This window comes from Pecten maximus, chromosome 17 (assembly GCF_902652985.1).
Source record: "Pecten maximus chromosome 17, xPecMax1.1, whole genome shotgun sequence".
Classification (NCBI taxonomy): domain Eukaryota; kingdom Metazoa; phylum Mollusca; class Bivalvia; order Pectinida; family Pectinidae; genus Pecten; species Pecten maximus.
The window spans coordinates 26897487-26917254 of record NC_047031.1 but is presented as its reverse complement, the minus strand read 5'-3'; the positions used below and the strand labels follow the sequence as shown (position 1 = coordinate 26917254).

At 33.8% G+C, this 19768-nt stretch overlaps 1 protein-coding gene across 3 annotated transcripts in view; it reads left to right on the top strand.

Moving 5' to 3' along the window:
- Positions 1-18236: 18236 nt before the first annotated feature.
- LOC117315460 (gastrula zinc finger protein XlCGF57.1-like) overlaps positions 18237-19768 on the top strand; it is a 42824-nt gene continuing 41292 nt past the window's right edge. For 2 of the 3 annotated variants that reach the window (XM_033869655.1, XM_033869659.1), the window contains exon 1: positions 18237-18339. The gene's annotated coding sequence lies outside the window, so the exon portion shown is untranslated. The remainder of the gene's footprint in view (positions 18340-19768) is intronic. The other variant, XM_033869658.1, reaches the window with a different exon arrangement.

Here is a 19768-nt window from a genome sequence, read left to right as displayed (position 1 = left end):
GAGATGTTAAGACGTTTCAGACTTGATTCTGGTCAGATTAACTTTATCTATGGATTGCCTGGATGATAAATTCGGACTGGGTTTAACAGAAACTACGCCATCCATTCATAAAATATGTCGGACTCTGCGGTTCGTGGCAACGGGGAAAATGCAGCTCTGCAATTAATGGAGACGGCAGATTTCACAGTCGTCCGTATCATGGGCAAGAACATGAACCCTAAAGAGTCTTTCTTCGGATTCCACACACAAGGGATTCAATAAGGAGAAATCAAGAACAATTTCTATCAAATTACTAGATTGCCTGGCGTAGTTGGAACAATATACGGAACTCTGGTGAAAATTATAGCGCCGACCATCCATGAAAATGAATTTAACAGGAACCACTCTCACATTCATTAGTACAAGATGTGAGTTCTGAATAGTGACTTGTGTAACTGCACTGCCTTCGGTGTCGGAAATGATCCTCCACAGCATAATGAAATAATAAAAAAAAACAAAAAACTGAAAGTACAGAACGCTCAATCAAATGAATAACTCTCTCTCTCTCTCACTGTGTAAATAGGTTGCAAAATTGCATGAGAGTGTATATATACATATTATATTATTTTATGCCATCTTGAATTGTATTGTATATATACCAATGTTTTGTCACAGGGAGAGGGCTTTGAATAAGTTGTACAACTTGTGCCCAATCCCGTTGCTTAAAGGCAATAAAAATATGTTTAAATCAAATAAAAATAAAAAAAATCACATCATAAATGTCCAAGTTGTCTTTGATAACCCGTACAAACTACTTGACATTGTTGCAAAGTTGCCAGGCTCAACACATGACTCGATAATTTTGACAGAAAGTGGTCGGCCTATACGATTGCATTTGGTGGAGGGAAGATAAAGAAATGTATTTTTATAATCACTGAAGACAGTAAACGTTGATGGCTCCATTACAGAATAACACATAGAACCATTCGTCAAAGTAAGTATGTCCACATGATCAAAGCTAAAGATTCTTCACTGCTCTTTCTGTAACAATAACACATCAATTTATTCTATGAATGTAAGGTCGTCTCTAGTTTTTTGGATGAATCAAGCAATGGTTGTACACACAAGAACAAATAAAACATGAAAATCTAATGATAGTGATGTATTTGTTGAAGTCAGTTAAAGAGTTTAACATATTTGACCCCAGTGACTTTGAATGTTTGTCAAGGTGATTCATTTGAACAAACTTGGCAGTCCTTTACCCAAGCGTCAATGTAAACTCCCTTGGCCTCTTTATTGAGAACCAATCATTCTTTGCGAAGCTCTGTATGTGGGACATCTATGATAGCAAGAAAATAGGAGACCCCTCTAAGAGGGTGACATAGAGGGTAGCAAACCAATCATATGTTGTGGACCTCTATAAGGGGGCCGACATCTAGGTGAAAATATAAGTTTTATTAGTTTGATAAATTTCTTTATTGCATTTTTGCCAGTGAAATATAGAAATTTATCAAACTGATAAAACTTGCAGCGGTGAGCAGTGAAAATAAAAGTTTTGCAGTGAAAAGATAAGTCAATCAGAGCGAACCTTTGTATTCATTACATTGCAACTTACCGATGTTTCCAATCGAAGCGAAGATAAATAGATTGGCTATTTTGTTGCATTTCTGAAATATTCAGAAATGCTCACTTGACGTTAGCTACAAGTGCATTCATGCACAGATTCCCCGATAACAGCAGAAAATGCTTAAATTGCGTTGATCAGTGCTTTCAAAATGGCGCCGTCAAGTTGACGTGGAGTAACGTCACAAAGAGGCGTGATAATGATTAATTTTACTGATTTCCGCACTTTTATGTATTTTAAGTATATGAAATGCAATCAAAAGAAAATTGAATGGTTTCCCGTTAAGTAATCATAACAGATATTTCACTCGAATGACAGAATATTTCGATATTTTTCACTCGTGCTTCGCACTCGTGAAAATAACGATATTCTGTCATATTCGGGAAATATGTTATATTAAACGGGAAACCATTCAATGATAAAAAAGAACCGTTTTCATCTTTCATTTCTTTCTTGTTGTATTGTCTTTTCTGTCGCTAACATTACATCAGACAACAAAACAATCAAAATATTGAAAAAAAAATAATCAAACGTTGCACTGATAAATACCTGTAAGGTTTGTCATTATTCTGTTAACTTATTTTGCAATACAAATATAATAAAAAGATGAATTTTGAAAGAAAAGAAAACTAATGTTAGGATTAGTGTACATGTGGAACAGTAGTCTTGATATAAAAATGATACACATGCTCATTGAGAGTAAATTTGACGAAATCCATAATCAAGAACTGCTGTGTAACATTCAAAACTCCTCAAAAGGTTATTTATATCAGCATCTAGTTGACAACTGGGAGTTGCACTTTTATCTAAGGAAACCTATAGAAAATCAATACAAGAAAAGTATATTAAGAATTAGAAAGTCGTCACATAAGTTAAATATAGAAAGTGGAAGATACAATAACATAGCCAGGGAAAATAGAGTTTGTAGTTTATGTGATAACAGAGACGTCGAGGATGAATTCCATTTTATTTTAAAGTGTCCTTTTTATGATGATTAACGGGCAAAAATGTAAATAAATACTATTTCCGTACACCTAGCGTTTTCAAACTTATTCAACTTCTTAGTGTAAAAAATGTTAAAGAATTAAATAACCTTGGGAAATTTACCCATTTTGCATTCAAACGTCGCTCAGAAGCAATGTAATGTGCAGGTAATTCATTTGTATGTGTATAGGTACTGGATGATTGAATTACAGGATAAATATCTTCGGATATTTTGTATATCATGCGTGTATTTAAACGAATATAGATGTAATAAACATGAGTGAATACAAAGGATTTATATCATGATGTGTATATTCAAACGATTAAGATGTAATGAACACATATACTGTATATAGAAATGAACATTGTGCATTTGTGAGTATTCAAGTGAATGACGTAATGTACACGTGTGTTGAAAAGAATGGTATTGTGCACTTGCGTGTATTAAAGTGAATGATGTAATGTACATGTGTGGGTAAAATGGAATGGTATTGTGCACTTGCGTGTATCTAAGTGAATGATGTAATGTAGAAGTGTGTGCGAAAGGAAATGTCATTGTGCACTTTCGTTTAATTTATTTAAGTGAATTATGTAACCAGGGTAACATGTACATGTGTGTGTAAGATAACTATTGTATGCACACGCATATGCTGATGTATCTAAAAATGATTGATGAAATATACATCTGGCATATGCATAACTGTTATTATGATTACGCGTGTATTTAGTGATTGGCAGTCTCTGCATGGGTGAGCGAACGTGAATGATATGGTTGGGTGTGTGAAGGTGGAAGTGATAACAATGTATATTATCATGCTTTAGTTACGGGATATCACTCTCCAAATCATATATTTTGTTTGTATGTTTTGTATCCATGCTTACCTTTTTTGCAAAAGATTACTAATGTTCGTAAAAGTACCCCTAATTGTATGGTGTATTTCGAACTTGATAGGTATCCTTTATATATTACACGTAAATGTAGAATAATAAAATACTGGCTAAAATTAAAAAACACAGAAAATTGTATTTTACAAGCATGTTACAGAGAAATGGTAAAAAATAAAGATATCTGGATAATTGGTATTAAGAATGAGCTATATAGATTGGGATTAGGGTATATATGGGAGTTATACCATGTGGACAAAAATATATATCTTGTTTATAAAGAAAGGATAATTGACATCTTTCGTCAAGAGTGTTTTGAAAAAATAAATTCTTCGCCAAAAGGTAGCTTGTATAGATTTCTTTGTAATAATTTTTGCATGCAAGAATATTTAACGAAGCCACTCGATACTTTGAGCTTAAAAGACATTAGTAGAATTCGTTTGTCTTCTCATGAGTTACGTATTGAAACTGGGAGATATCATAATATAGAAAGAAACCGTAGGTTGTGCTCACTTTGTATGTTGCAAGATATTGAAGATGAATTCCATTTCATCTTAAAGTGTCCTTATTTTGATTTATTACGAAAGAAATACATTAAACCTCATTATATTAGAAATCCTAGCATGTTCAAATTAATAGAGCTGTTAACAACAAATAATAGAAAGGATATCTCAAATCTTGCTAAATATCTTAAGTTCGCAAGGAAGAGAAGATTAGTAGGGCTTAATAACCAATAATTGTGTATAATGATATAATGTTTCTCACACATATGTTTTATTACTTTATAAGTAGTTGATCTGTCTCTATGGGCGATTCCAGTACAAATCTATATGATGTTTATGATGTCAATAGTAAATGTAATTGTTAATGTATATGTATTTTAATTTACTATAATAATAATGTTATGGTCATTCTCTACACTAAACGTTATTTATCACGTTCATTTGTCGGTGTGTGTGTGTGGTTCGAAAGTGATTATTTTGTTATAATATGTATACATTCACATGTCTACGGATGAGCCAAAAGGCTTAAAGTAATAAAGAACTTGAACTTGAACCTATGGGTCGTAAGACCCTTGGAATAAAACTGAATTGAATTGAATATGGTCAGTGACACTAATTGACCCCAAGGGGTTAATTACAAGGCCTAGGGTCAGTCAACCGTGACAAATCCGACTGTCGCTAAATTGGGTCACAGGTGAAGTCTCCAATTACAAACTTTACCTGAAGTGAAATTATTATGTTATTTGCAACGTAGATATATTTGCTAACAAACAGTATATTTCAATTGATTTAAGAATATCGGGATAGCTGCAGCCATTCTCTTACAAAAATCGGCACTATGCTGTTTGCGGCGGCCATGGCTGGGACAAACGAAACTTATAAACATAGATTTTACATACAAAAAAAAAAAAGAAGAAAAAAAGACAGAGACGTATATATGCTTATATACAGATTGTGTCTGTGTAATAACTGTATGTTTAACATTTTCTGAGTATAAAAGAAACGGACATATTAAATAAATTCTTGTAAACACTCTGTCGTCTATCTTCGCCGGAAATCGTTTTAATATTGATCCGAAGTTGACTTTATATATTAAGTTTGAATGCAACAAAGACAACTTTTGAATCATATCTGCACCGTGTAAATTTTGAAGTGTTAAAGCCATCTAACACCTGATGGTCTTATTCTAATTATTCTTTTAATTGCACAAGTACAAATGTTTTAATGCAAAAGAAGTGTAACTAGATCTAGCTCAGTAGAGTTTTCTTATCCGATAAAAAATGATAAATTATGCTGTATCTTTAAACATGCAGTCAAAGATGATTTACATCTAGATAAAGTTATTATAAAGACAGTCTTAGGAAATTCTGGGTATATCTCGCAGGTGAAAAATGGAGATCAAGGTTATCAATCCCCCTCCCCTGCTGATACAGGTGTAACACCCTTTTGTTACCTGGACAGTTCATGTAAAACCCTCAGGAAATCTTTCAATACACTGGCCAATTAGAGTTACACAGATTCAGATTCATATTCTTTTATTTCCTTGTGTTACAAGACACATTGGAGAGTAGTCATATACATATACAATAATACAATAGTACAGATAGTGATGGACAATCATACCATTATATCAATCAACAATATATATATATCGTTATATAGAATAACACATTACATGGTATATCATTAAATAATAAGCACAATGCAATACATTTACTTAAATGATGTCATTCATATTAAATGATAATCACAGTGTTATACACTGGTATTTTAACATTCATTACATTGACCACTATTTTTCAAGATTTTTTAAAAAAGAAATTCTTCATACAAATCCTCGATATAATCCCCAGGATAAAATCTATATGAACACGGACATATTTATTAAGTATAGATAACATTCATATACATTTATCATAAATGCATAATAAAGTAATACAGTATACAATATGTTTCATTGATAATACAAGCAGGAGATACTAGTACTATAGAAACGGTAAATAGTCCCACTGCCTACTTTAATTATATACATATACGATTTTACATATTAGCTTTATAAGGATCACTGATTTGTAGACAGGAAGTACAGTGATATATACATTATATCATATAATTATACAATCTCAACCATTCGACATGTCTTTTAAGCTGATATACAATTTAAATGAAAGTACAGCTCTGATATGTTTGAATCAACCTATCTTAAGGCAAAATTATATATAATTATTTCGGCGCTTAAAACACAAAGATATATATTTGCCTAACTTATTTAATTCTCCAATATTCCGGGCAATTAACAGAAGGATCAACTTAAAAACACTGGGACGTCTGTAATAATATGGCTTAATGCACTTTTGCCTTAAATCAGTATAACAGTTGCACCTTAGAAGAAAATACAATTCAACCTCAATATCATTAGAATTGCATGCTTCACATATCCTATGATCTCTAGGGCAGTTTCTATACCGTCCTTGTTCAATATTTAAATTGTGTGAACTTAGTCTTAAACGTGCTATATTCATTTTGCAAGAACTAATAATAGGTTCGGTTAAATAAAATTGTAGTGTAAAATTATCGATAAGATGTCTGTATAGAAAACCCTTTGGAATTGCATGTATGTTTGATAAAAGTTCTTGACGATACACGTCGTAAAATCTATTTTCAATAATTGTATAAGCCTTCCTATCATTGCATGTTATATCGTTCCAAAGATAAGTTAATCCTAATTTATCTAATTCGGCTCTTATGTTTAAAATCCAACTGTAATTTGTTCTGATCCTTTCCTCACAGCAATTTCTTAAAATAAAATTATCTGAATTTCGCAGTTTCAACCAGTACTTAATCATGCGAAGTTTTCTGTATGTTGACAATGGTAATCTTCCGAGTTCACAATATACTGAATTATTACAGGTACTTTTTGTCACATCAAGTACTTTTTTACAAAAATAAATGTGTATCTTTTCAATATCTAAGGCTTTGTGGAAACCCCATACATGTACCTCGGCACTGTAACTAAGTATGCTATTTACATATGTGTCAAACACAGAACATTGTGTATTAATGTTAAAATCATGATTTTTGAACTTATTATATATAGCGTAATATGCTTTATTGCCCTGTTCAGCCACATGCTTTTGGGTAACATAAAAGTTACCATTATAATTGAAAAGCATCCCTAAATGATTAAATTGGTCTACAATTTGTAGTTCAGTTTCATTGTAAAACCACTTTTCGTTATCTTTTATATTCCCGCCGTTTCTAAAGACCATTATTTTTGTCTTGTCTGTGTTCAAATCAAGACTATATGTATTGTTATAAGATTTGAGAGCATCTTAGACTTGTTGCAAAATCTCTGGAGAGTTTGCAAATAACACTGTATCATCAGCATACAGTGTACATAAGAAGAAAAATACTGATTAAATTCAATTGATGGACAACATTCACTAATGAAATGCATATCACAGTCATTTACAAATAATGAGTACAAAATCGGGGAGAGGATTTCTCCTTGGAAGAGACCGATTGTGTTGGAGAAGAAATCAGAGTAATAACCGTTATGTTTCACACAAGATTTAACTGAATTATATAATGATTGAATGACTCGTAACATTTTCCCCGTCACGCCCTGTTTTATTAGTTTACTCCATAACTGAGACCTTTCAATAAGATCAAAGGCTTTCTTGTAATCGACAAAGCAGCAGTATAACCTTCCGCCCTTTTTATTTAAATACTTGTTAATAAGTGTTTGGAGTATAAATATTGCATCGAAGGTAGAATGATTAGCTCTGAAGCCAAATTGTTTTTTTTTTTTAATTTTTAATTTTTAAGACATTTTTAATACATAAATACATGAATAATCACACACACACACATACATACATCGATTCCAATCGGTATGTTTTTCACACTATCATTTTCACCATCATCACAAACTGTCTTTCATCATCATCATCATCATCATCATCATCATCATCATTATCATCATCATAATCATCATCAAACTCTCATCATCATATCATCATTACATTATCAAACTAATCATAACCATTATCTTATCGTCAAACTAATCTTCATAGCATCATCATCATCATCACAATCAACATTATAATCATAATATCACAATCATCTCATTATCATAGTATCTTCATCAACATCATATTCTCATCATCATACTAATCATCACAATCTTATCATCATAATCTTTTCATAATATCATCATCATTTTCATCATCATCATGGTCATCATCATTCAAATCATCATAATTATCATCATTATAATCATCATCATCATGGTCATCATCATTCAAATCATCATAATTATCATCATCATAATTATCATCATAGTAATCATCATCATGCAATCATCAAAATCTCATCATAATCTCATCATTTTTTCATCATCATCGTCTTCAACAAAACATCACAATCATCATCACATTATCAAACTAATCGTCATAGTATCTTCATCATCGTCCATGAACCATCATCATCATCATCATCATCATCATCATCATCATCATCAATATCACAATCATCATATCATTTTCAACAAACATTTTCATCATTGTTTTCAAACAACCATCATCATCATCATACTCAGCAATAACAGTCATATATCATCATCCATCAACAGATCATCATCTTCATCATACATACTCATAATCATGAATATAATGACAAACATATATACAGAACATACACACATCCTCATACACCGACACAGAATATACAAACACACACAAACATATTCAGTTTCCTGGTAGCCTGATCAATCATGTCAAGGGCTAAGTATCTGTGTTGGTCATATCAACTCTTTCCACATCAACAGAGTCATTGACATGATTGACCAGGCTCCACACTGATTCAGTCGATTACATCTATCATATCCTCTCACAAAAAAAAGGTAAATAAAAATAAAAAAGCAAAACAACATACTGTACATCACATTCAAAACAATCTCATTCACGTACACATATGAGAGAGAGAGAGAGAGAGAGAGAGAGAGAGAGAGAGAGAGAGAGAGAGAGCTGGGCTAGTCAATACAATGTTAGGAATAGAGTGAGCAAAGTATCTTTATTAAGGTTTCTAGACAGAAAAAGAAAGAAACAAAAATAACACATGAAGGAGATACAAGAAAGAGAAACTTTTATCAGTAATTAAATGGAATAATTAGATTTAGGGTATATGAAATAATTAACTGGCTGCAATTTCTAAAAGTGGTTTCCATTTTCTCCATTCATTGTCCAATATTGCTTTTGCCTGCTCTCCTTTACTATTAGCTATATATTTCTGTAATATGTAATAATCTTTCAAATAATTAATCAGAGCATCTGGACTTAAAGTTTTATGTAAACATCTTGTCCTATATATATAAAATTTAATGATAATTAATACTTCATTATCAAGTGCGTTACCTATGGCAGACTCATTATTTATAAATAAGCCAAAAATGAAAGTTTTTTTATTAAATGAGAACGGAATAAAAAATGCATCTAACAGAGTTTCGATACTTTGTAAAAAACTCTGCACCTCTCGACATTCCCACATGATATGTAGTATTGTTTCTCGTTCTTGATTGCAGAGTGTACAAAATGGGTTGTTCACTAGCCCTACTTTAAACATTAAGGAATTTGTAGTTAAAATATGGTGGACTAATCTGTACTGAAACCATTGCAGTTTTGTATTCTTTGTCGCCCTGAAAATATTTTTATAAATCACTCCCCAGTTTAAATCATTTAATTCCATTATGGCTTCCCATTTGTTCCTACCAGTCGAAGCAATATTATTTTTCACCATAAGATTATATATATCTTTTGTTCCTTTTGTCTTCTTTATGAAACAATCAATATTACTTGGAATTATCGGATAAAGCAATTTATAATTTTCAAAATCAACCCTTGCTAAGTATGTTTTAATAGCAGATATTACACCTTGATATTGGAGAAAGTGTGTATTTATTCGATAAATTTGAATAAATTCTTGGAGTGTGTAGAAAGTATAGGTATTATTATCTTTAACAAGATCATCTACTATTGTTACCCCTTTATTATACCAGGTCTTGAAAAAAATACTTCTTTTTCCAATGGTTAAGTCTTTATTATACCATAATGGGGTTTTCCAGATATTTTTCTTCTTAATTTGTTTTACCCTATCACATTCATCAAATCTTATCCAAGCTCGAAAGACATCCTTCCAAAAACTATTTTTACATTTCTTTAGACACTCCCGAATATATTCATTACCACAGGTGGATAGCATATGTAGATCAATAATAGTTTTTAAAATGACTTGCCATTTACCTGACTTCTGAAATAGCCTTCTTACCCATCCTAGCTTCAAAGAATCAATAAAAAGTCTAATATCTACCATTTTGAGTCCTCCATCACAGTAATCCTGTATTAATACATCCCTTTTTATTTTGTCTGTTTTACTATTCCACAAAAAATTAAAAAGTATCTGGCTAAGATTATTCAAAAAGTGATTGTCTGGATTTGGCAATGACATAAATAAATGATTCAATTGAGATAACAACAGAGTTTTGATGAGATGAATTCTACCTATTGGAGCAAGTAATCTCCTACTCCATATCTTAATAATAGATTTAAGTTTGATCAACTTTTTGTCAAAGTTTAATTTGGGAATTTCATGAAGATTAACACTAAATTCTATGCCAAGAAGGGTAAATTTTGCCATTCCCCATTTTAATTTTAACTCTGGCAGAAAAGTATCTTCACTATATATTTTACTCCCTATCCAAATCACCTGTGTTTTGTCTATATTCAATTTCAAACCAGAGATTTTTGCAAAGGTATTCAATTCAAAAATGGACTCCCTTAAAGAATTTTCTGAACCATCTAATATCAGAGAGGTATCATCAGCATACTGTGAGATTAGGATTGGAGTGTTACTAACATTTATGCCTTTAATTCTACTGTTATTTTTTAGTCTAATACTCAAAATTTCTACACAAAGGATAAAGATATATGGAGCGGTTGGATCCCCTTGCCGACAGCCTCTTTTAATATTAAGGAAAGATGACAAATTGCCCCCTTGATTTACAGTAGCATTTACATTATTATGCAGTACTTTTATCCAGTTTTGTATGTCAGGACCAAAATTGAAAAATTTGAAAACCTTATCAATAAATCTCCAAGAAACAGAATCAAAAGCTTTTTCAAAATCTATCATTAATAACATTCCTGGAATATTGTTTTCCTCAGCATATTGCATAACATCATAAACTAATCTAGTGTTTTCCCCAATAAATCGGCCAGAAAGAAAACCTGTTTGATCATCACTTATGAGTTTATCTAAAACATTTCTAATTCTATTTGCTATAGATCCAGAGGCAATTTTATAGACTATATTTAATAATGTTATGGGTCGCCAATTTTTCAAAAACTGTCTAGGTTTATCCCCCTTAGGAATACACGTAATTATACCTTGTCTTTGTGTAACTGATAACATACCTTTCTTATATCCAAAATTTATAGACCTTATAATAAAAACCCCTAGATATTTCCAAAAGCACTTAAAAAATTCCACAGTGAAGCCATCTGAACCAAATTGTGCATCTGTTATGATATTATTCTCATTACTCCACTTGACTTAACGCTCATTCAGTATGGATGTAAACAACTTACCCATACAACTAACAAGAGTAATACCTCTGTAGTTATTTGTATTATCAGCATCACCTTTCTTAAAAACAGGTGTAAAAGCACCAGTAGACCAAGCCTCTGGAAATATCCCCGATTGAAAAATAGTTAAAAAGTTTAATAAAAAATGGAGACAGTATATCTTTACAATCAATAAAAAGTTCATTGAGTACTTTATCCTCGCCGCAACTTTTGTTTCTTTTCAATTTACTTAGAGCCAATAATAGCTCTTGCTCGGTGATATCTACATCCAATTCATCAAATACACAAGACATATTGTTTTCATCATCGTCAATATTACTTATACCTTGCTCACTCTCTGTGTTACTTCGACCTGCGAGATTTTTAAAATGTAGGAAGAAATCATCAATTGAAATTTTGTTATGTGTTTTTGATCACCGTTTGCCGAAGAATTTATAAAAATGTTTTGGATTATGTTTTCTAAGGTATTCCATCATATCACCCTCTTGTCTCTGATATTCTCTTTTAATTCCTACCTAATATCTTTTATAATCTGTCTTTTTCTCTATAAGTGTTCTATAATTAGTCTCACTTTTCTGAACATTAAAGTTATGCAAAGTGTTTTTGTATTCTCTGTATTTCTGCTTACACTGAGTATTGAACCAAGGTTTATCATCTTTCAATTTTGATTTCTTCCTTTGACATATAATAGTTTCATGTGATTTACAATCAAAAACTTTACACATTGGTAAACAAATATTACATAAAAAGGAACAAACTTTGTCAATACATCTTTCAATATCTAATTCATTGATCAAGGGAGTTCCAGACATGTCAATTATCTTCCCAGGTGTGAGGAATTAATCTTCATATATGGTAGAAATCGCTTTCATATCAGTAGGATGGAGTAATTTGTATGGTTGAAATATGTTGAATGTCTTTTTGTCCAGTAAATCTATATAAAACACGCTATAATAGCAAGGAAAAGTAAACAATATTTCATACAGATATTGTAGTCAATCATGTATAGTTCATAATCTTACTTATCAAGGTAAAGTAATAATATAAACTGGTAATTGTATAATTGATATAATAGACCACATAAAACTGCAAATCATCACATTCTACTGTGCCACGCACTCACCTTTTTCTAACATATTATGTATATTAATTCAGTTATCATTTTTAATTCTAATTTTGTATTAAACAAGAGGCCCATGGGCCTTAACGGTCATCTGAAAAACACTTACACTTACAGCAGGGACACACACCCCAATCCAGCATTATTACCATAAATTATTTATTGCAGCCAGTTATGTTTTAGATCAAATTTGGTTTTTATCCATTTAGCTTGTCCAGGAAGAGCAGCATCATAAAGCAAAATTTTAGCCAAGTTCCCATTTTTGGGGCATGCCCCTCTGTCCCAATGGGTCAGACAAGACTCATTTATATCAATTAGGATTGCCTTTCCCCAATGATGTTTCATACTAAATATGGTTGTAATCAATTCAGGCATTAAGGAGGAATTGCATTTTTAAGAAATGTTTAACCTAAGCGCTCCTTTTGCCCCATCTTTTTTCCCCCAGGGGTCAAACCTGTCTCATTAAAAAATATGATTGCCGTCACCTTATGTTTCACATCAAATTTGGTTGTAATCCACCAAAAGGTTAGGGAGGATTAGGATTTAACAGCAAATATTCACCAAAGTTCCCCTTTTGGGGCCCTGCCCCTCAGGCCCCAGGGGTCACACTAGCCTCGTTTATATGAAATATGACCACCCTTCCCAAAGGATGTTTCACACCATATTTCGTATTAATCCACCCAAGGGTTAGAGAGAAGTAGGATTTATAGCAAAAATTCACCAAAGTTCCCCTTTTGGGGCCCCGCCCCTCTGGCCCTAGGGGTCAAACCAGCCTCATTTATATAAAATATGATTGTCCTCCTCCAATGATGTTTCACACCAAATTTGGTAATAATTCACTATGGGTGTTAGGAGAGTAGGATTTTATAGCAAAATTTCATCAAAGTTCCCCTTTTGGGGCTCCGCCCCTCTGGCCCCAGGGGCCACACCAGCCTCATTTATATAAAATATGACCACCCTCCACCAATGATGTTTCACACAATATCTGGTTGAAATCCACCAAAGGGTTAAGGACGAGTAGGATTTTATAGCAAAATTGCATCAAAGTTCCCTTTTTTGGGCCCGTCACTCTGGCCCCAGGGCTCACACCAGCCTCATTTATATAAAATATGACCACCCTCCCCCAATGATGTTTCACAACATATCTGGTTGAAATCTACTAAAGGGTTAAGGACGAGTAGGATTTTATAGCAAAATTTCATCAAAGTTCCCCATTTGGGGCCCCACCCCTCAGGCCCCAGGGGTCACACTAGCCTCATTTATATAAAATATGACCGCCCTCCCCAAATGATGTTTCACAACATATCTGGTTGAAATCCACTAAAGGGTTAAGGAGGAGTAGGATTTTATAGCAAAATTTCATCAAAGTTCCCCATTTGGGGCCCCGCCCCTCAGGCCCTAGTGGTCACACCAGCCTCATTTATATAAAATATGACCGCCCTCCCCAAATGATGTTTCACAACATATCTGGTTGAAATCCACTAAAGGGTTAAGGAGGAGTAGGATTTTATAGCAAAATTTCATCAAAGTTCCCCTTTTGGGGCCCCGCCCCTCAGGCCCCAGGGGTCACACCAACTTCATTTATATAAAATATGACCGCCCTCCCCCAATGATGTTTCACACCAAATTTAGTTGTAATCCACCCAAGGGTAAAGGAGGAGTAGGATTTTATAGCAATATTCACCTAAGTTCCCTTTTTGGGGCCCCGCCCTTCTAGCCCCAGGGGTCAGACCAGCCTCATTTATATAAAATATGATTGCCCTCCCCCAATGATGCTTCAAACCAAATTTGGAAGTAATCCACCCAAGCGTTAAGGAGGAGTAGCGTTTTGAAAGAAAAAGTTTACGGACGGCACACGGCGGACGCGCACGGCGGACGACGACGGACGAAGCACGATGACTATAGGTCATCCTGACCCTTTGGGTCAGATGACCTAACAAGTTCATGTGGAATTTGCATAATGAGGATATTGGAATTATAAAACATGTAAAAAAAGTTATTTTGTAGCATGTATATAAAAATAAGATCCTTAAAGGTTAAATTATTTCAATTCAGCAACCGTTGTGTTGATTATTGAATTATATACAGTTTATTCAAATGTCTTTAATATTTGAATTTATGTCTTAATAATTATGTTATTTCAACAACATATACACGTAGAATTATTTAATTGATATTCAACTCAGACGAAAATCGGGCTGTGAATCACGAATGATTAAAAATTGATTTTAAATACTTCTCGGTCAAATAAACCCCTAAAATGTTACATATGATACAGTCGTGCAATGAAGGACATATATTTGAGTCCATTCTCTGAAAATAATGCCAATTTCGACCCCATTTTTTTTCTCCGTTTCGGTAATTCTAAGTCCGTTTCGGCAAATACCTTAACCCCACCAAACACCGTTGCCAGCTCCTGGTATTCTCCCTCATATCGTTGTCTCCCATTTTTTTCGCATTTTCATGGCATTGACATAGGAAACAGATAAATAGATATTATGGGGGCATCGACCAAGCCATAAATATCACATACGAAGTTTATACAATATGCGAGACCGTCAAAGGCTCGTTTTTTTAGCAGTGAAAACATTAACCAACGATCCTTCGTCTCCACTCGCGTCGTTAATGTGCCTTAGATTGAGCAAATAGCGAACCTTTCGCTGAAATCAACAACGCACAACGATAGATTAGTTATTGCTTAACATGAAAAATTGATCAAAATTAAATTGGCTTTTGATATCTCTCTACGTGATCGGATCGAAAAAGTTTATGCTCGTATCTCTCGCAATATTCACGCTTCGCGCTCCCTCCGAGTGCGTCGCCGCGCGCGCGCCACCTAATTCAAGGGAAAGCAAGTCCTGCGCCCTCCAAATCCGTTAACCTTCTCCACGTTGTTAATCAATATAACATATAAAGACAGAATTTTAGAAAGATACTAGTTATATTTGTTCAAAATAAGGAATTTCAACTGAGATAAAATAAATTTTTTAAAAAATCCTTAAGTTTTAATTGATTATCATTATTATACTGTTTCAGTATAAATAAAAAAGGGTAAATAGAATTACAAATGTCACTGACTCTTGAAATTTTAATCCTACTGGATGCCCTGTTTAATTATCAAACCACTCGGGCCTTTCTGGCGATGAAACGAAAACAAAGTAATATGTACCTCGTCAGTTACATCAGCTGTTGATGTTATAACGATGAAATCTATACTATAATGCCAGTTTTATCAGTTGTGGATGTACCGAAGTAAAAACATATTTCTCCATGCATGAATTTTTAAATCCAAATACACAGATTATTCATGCAAGGTATTGGAGTTTCCTACATCCTTTGCTTTAAGCAAAACCCGGAGGTTGTATTGGCTTGGGTTCGCCAATCTTCCACACTTCATTTCACTTTTTTCGGCATAGCCGTATAATTTTCTTTTGGCCTCGGATATCACGCAACAGGTGGCGTTACTGGTCAAGGTGAAGTATGTGATTGGTCAATGTAGTGGTAAATGCAAAATAAAGATATGCAGTTAAAAACGAAACAAAGATAAGATTGAATGCAAGCTGAATAAGTAGATTTTTTTTAAATGACACATTAATAAAATCATATTCCTGATTCAAATGCAGTCATATTATTACCAAAAATGATTAAAAAATGATATAATTTTGTTATTAGTGCTAAAACACTTTAGCTCGTTAATTTATTTCACCATCAGTTTTACATTTTAACCACCAGCATTAAAACTATGCCGTTTGTCTTTTTTAAAGATATTTCTTGTTTTCTGGTGACCTGGTTAATTATCATAAGGACTTCCAAATTTAATTGTCAGTTTTCTCGAAATTAAAGCCACATACTCTCAAAGAAATATTAACATTTCGAGCTCTTGACAGTTTTCAGACTTAATATATACATAACAAATTATCGCGAATCAAAAACTGGAGGAAAATGTGTACACGGGAAATTCCCCAAAAAATTAACTGGGTCCGACAGACCAAGTTTCTTCGTGAAATAGTCCCATACTGCAACGGGCGGATTAACAGTCTATACACTCTCTGGTCAATACAAAATGGCGGATTGCCGAATGCGTGAGCCTGCCAAAACACAGATTCTGTCAAAAAGAAACGTAAAAGGGACTGGAATCGGCAAAACCCGAGTATTTCCTTAGGAAAAGGAATGATTCGTTGAAACTTAGCGAGAAAAGAAAGGGGAATAGACTCGAATTCCGATTTTGCCGGAAGTCTATTGAATTGCTGGTTAGCTTTTGAACATTGTCAACTTCACCGATCTAAAATTGTATCGATGTTTTGTTGTATGAATATTGCTACATTTTAAAATTAAGTATTTAAATGTTTATTTATCTTGTTCAGTTATTACGCTAATATTCTGTTGGTATGTTTAAATGAAAGAATTATTAGGCAAAGTTCACGTATGCTCGATATGTAGACAATGGCCATGTGTAAAGTTTAATTGCAGTGCACGTTGTTATAGCCTCGTTCTCGGCTCTGGGGAAAATCTCGCGTTAAAAATAAATTCGGCGAGTTATTTTTATACACTGATTTCTCAAGGACTCCCCCATTCAGGCGTCCAGGCCAGTGACCATTTTAGTATTAGGGCAGCGTGAATGACTATATTGAATTGCCATTAATACATGTGTGCAACTAGAATTTTAGGTTGTTTGGGAGTGTGTGGCTTTATATCCATCAGATCAGAGACGTACATGTATATACCATCAGACTTAGTAACAGGTTGAAATGCCTTAACCATGTTCGATTGCCACTTTTGCAATCGGTGGATTTATTGACTTTATCGTTTATTGACAAGAGAGACCATCTAACCTTTCCATGTAATAACTGAATCAGAATATGGCGGGTTTCCTTAAACTTAGTAGAGTTCGACCAAATTCTTCATTCTTTCAGATTCAATTAATCTGATACCGTTGAGAGTCGGGAGAGTCTTAACACTGAACCTTCTCAGAACAATGACCCGGGTTAAACGCTTCAAAAAGTTGCAGTGTCCGTCTGACATTCATTTTTACCATGAAACTGCTTCACAAAATCAAAAGGCCCTAAATTACGTTACATTTGACTGGTGCGCTCATGTAATAGAAGTCAACAAAGTATGCTGGAACAAGTTAACATCAACCATATTCCACGAAACAATTGTGTTAACACTTTCAAACGGCTTTTGGCTAACTAAAATGAACACAATGGATAAGTGAGTTTGGTCGGGTCCAAACGTGTTACCTGTCAAATTATTTACGGTAATGAACCAATTGACGAACTGAATATCGACTTGCTCAAAATTAAGGGAAATCCTGTTTGTGATACAATTCCAAAAGAAAAAAATCGTGTAAAACATTGTCAACTGATAAAATTGCACAAGAGTTTAAGCGCTACTGTATTTTCAGTACTTTGATCGTTCTTGTCGGCTACTTGTCGGTAAATCTCGTTCTTGTCGGTCTTGTGGGAAATTAATCAAACCCGTTTCCGTTAAGGAAGATAACTCGCGTTGCTGTTGTCTCTGCACGTAACATTGATGTAGACCTGTTGTTTAGATGTACGTATAATAGGAGAGTGCATTATGAAATCTATAATCCCCCGTCACAAGGTAGGACACAAGTTTATACACAATTTCTATACAGTACCCATTATGTGTTGCAATGCACACAAAACTACACTTGGCTAGCCCGAGCTTGCCTATGTATCAGGCTGTGAGAGTGTCGGGGCCACATGTGTACAGCTACTCCTATACGCATATGAGGTCTTATTCCACCTGATTACGTTGGTGGATATTGAGACCTCATATCCCATCAGCGTGTTTTTCTTGTAGCTGCCAGCGCCCTTATTCTGGGGCGCGACAAAAAGTGTCATAAACCATCTAAAACGATAATTCATGTTAACAAATATGTGTACGCTTACTTGTTGATGAAGTATCAATTCATTTATGCACAAACTGTTGATTTACACCTCTTCCAGTCTTGAATATAATTATATCCACAATAATTCACTTGCAACCTACTGTGTTCAAATATTGGGTCACTAAAACAACTATGCTGTTCCGGTTATTATAAAATAAGGAATACAAATAAAACGGATAGCGTAACGCAATATTTTTCACATCGTTTCGTTTGTTTCGTCTATTTGCACGGTGGTAGAGAATTTTTTGTATCCCGAGCCGAGCCCGAGCTGAAGACCCGAGCCCGAGCTTTGGATATTTTCGTTTTTCTCCTTCATTACTGAATTGATTAAAGTGATTTTTTCTACAAAGATTTGATTTCAGGTTTTAAATCAATCCGTGTAAGTGGATTTTCATGAAATGTATTTAAACGTCCTAAATCGACGATTTTCATTTTTTAGGGGGAGAATTTGTGTAGCCCGCAATCAAGCGTGACTATTCATGTTTTTTGCTAATTATTTCCGATACATGCTATTATTGAGAAATATTACTAGATACAAACAACAAGTAAATATAGCTGATTCTAAAAATATAAATTTCAACATATATCTAATGTGACTTGATGTCAAATTTTGACATTTTTGTAACCGCGCCGACGATCAATGAACTCGCCGTGTTTACCGAGCTTTCACCGAGCCCGTGCTAAGGGCAGATAACTCTACCGATCCCGAGCTTTGTGACTGTACATTAGTAAAGCCTTTAGTGATATATGTGAATTGATTGTGATTAAAACATAAAAATTGGCTTGAGATTAAACTTAATTTAAATTGAGTGTTATTGTTAAGACAAAAAAAATAAAATATGTATATTTATCGCACATTTAAAGTTAAAGGTTTGTAATCCCGATGGTATATTAGATTTAATTCAGAGTAATATCAATGATATAGAGCCAGATGTACACGACGAGATAACCGACGAAGAGGTAAGTGATGACAATGTTAACGCCACAACAGACTCTAGTATTCCGCAAGCAGGTAAGTATAATTCCCAAAAGTCGTTAGCAGTAGCCGCATAAGGGATAATAAGGTAACTCATGTTCCATCTGCCAAGACATTTTTAGTTGAAGGTTCGCAGGGAGATA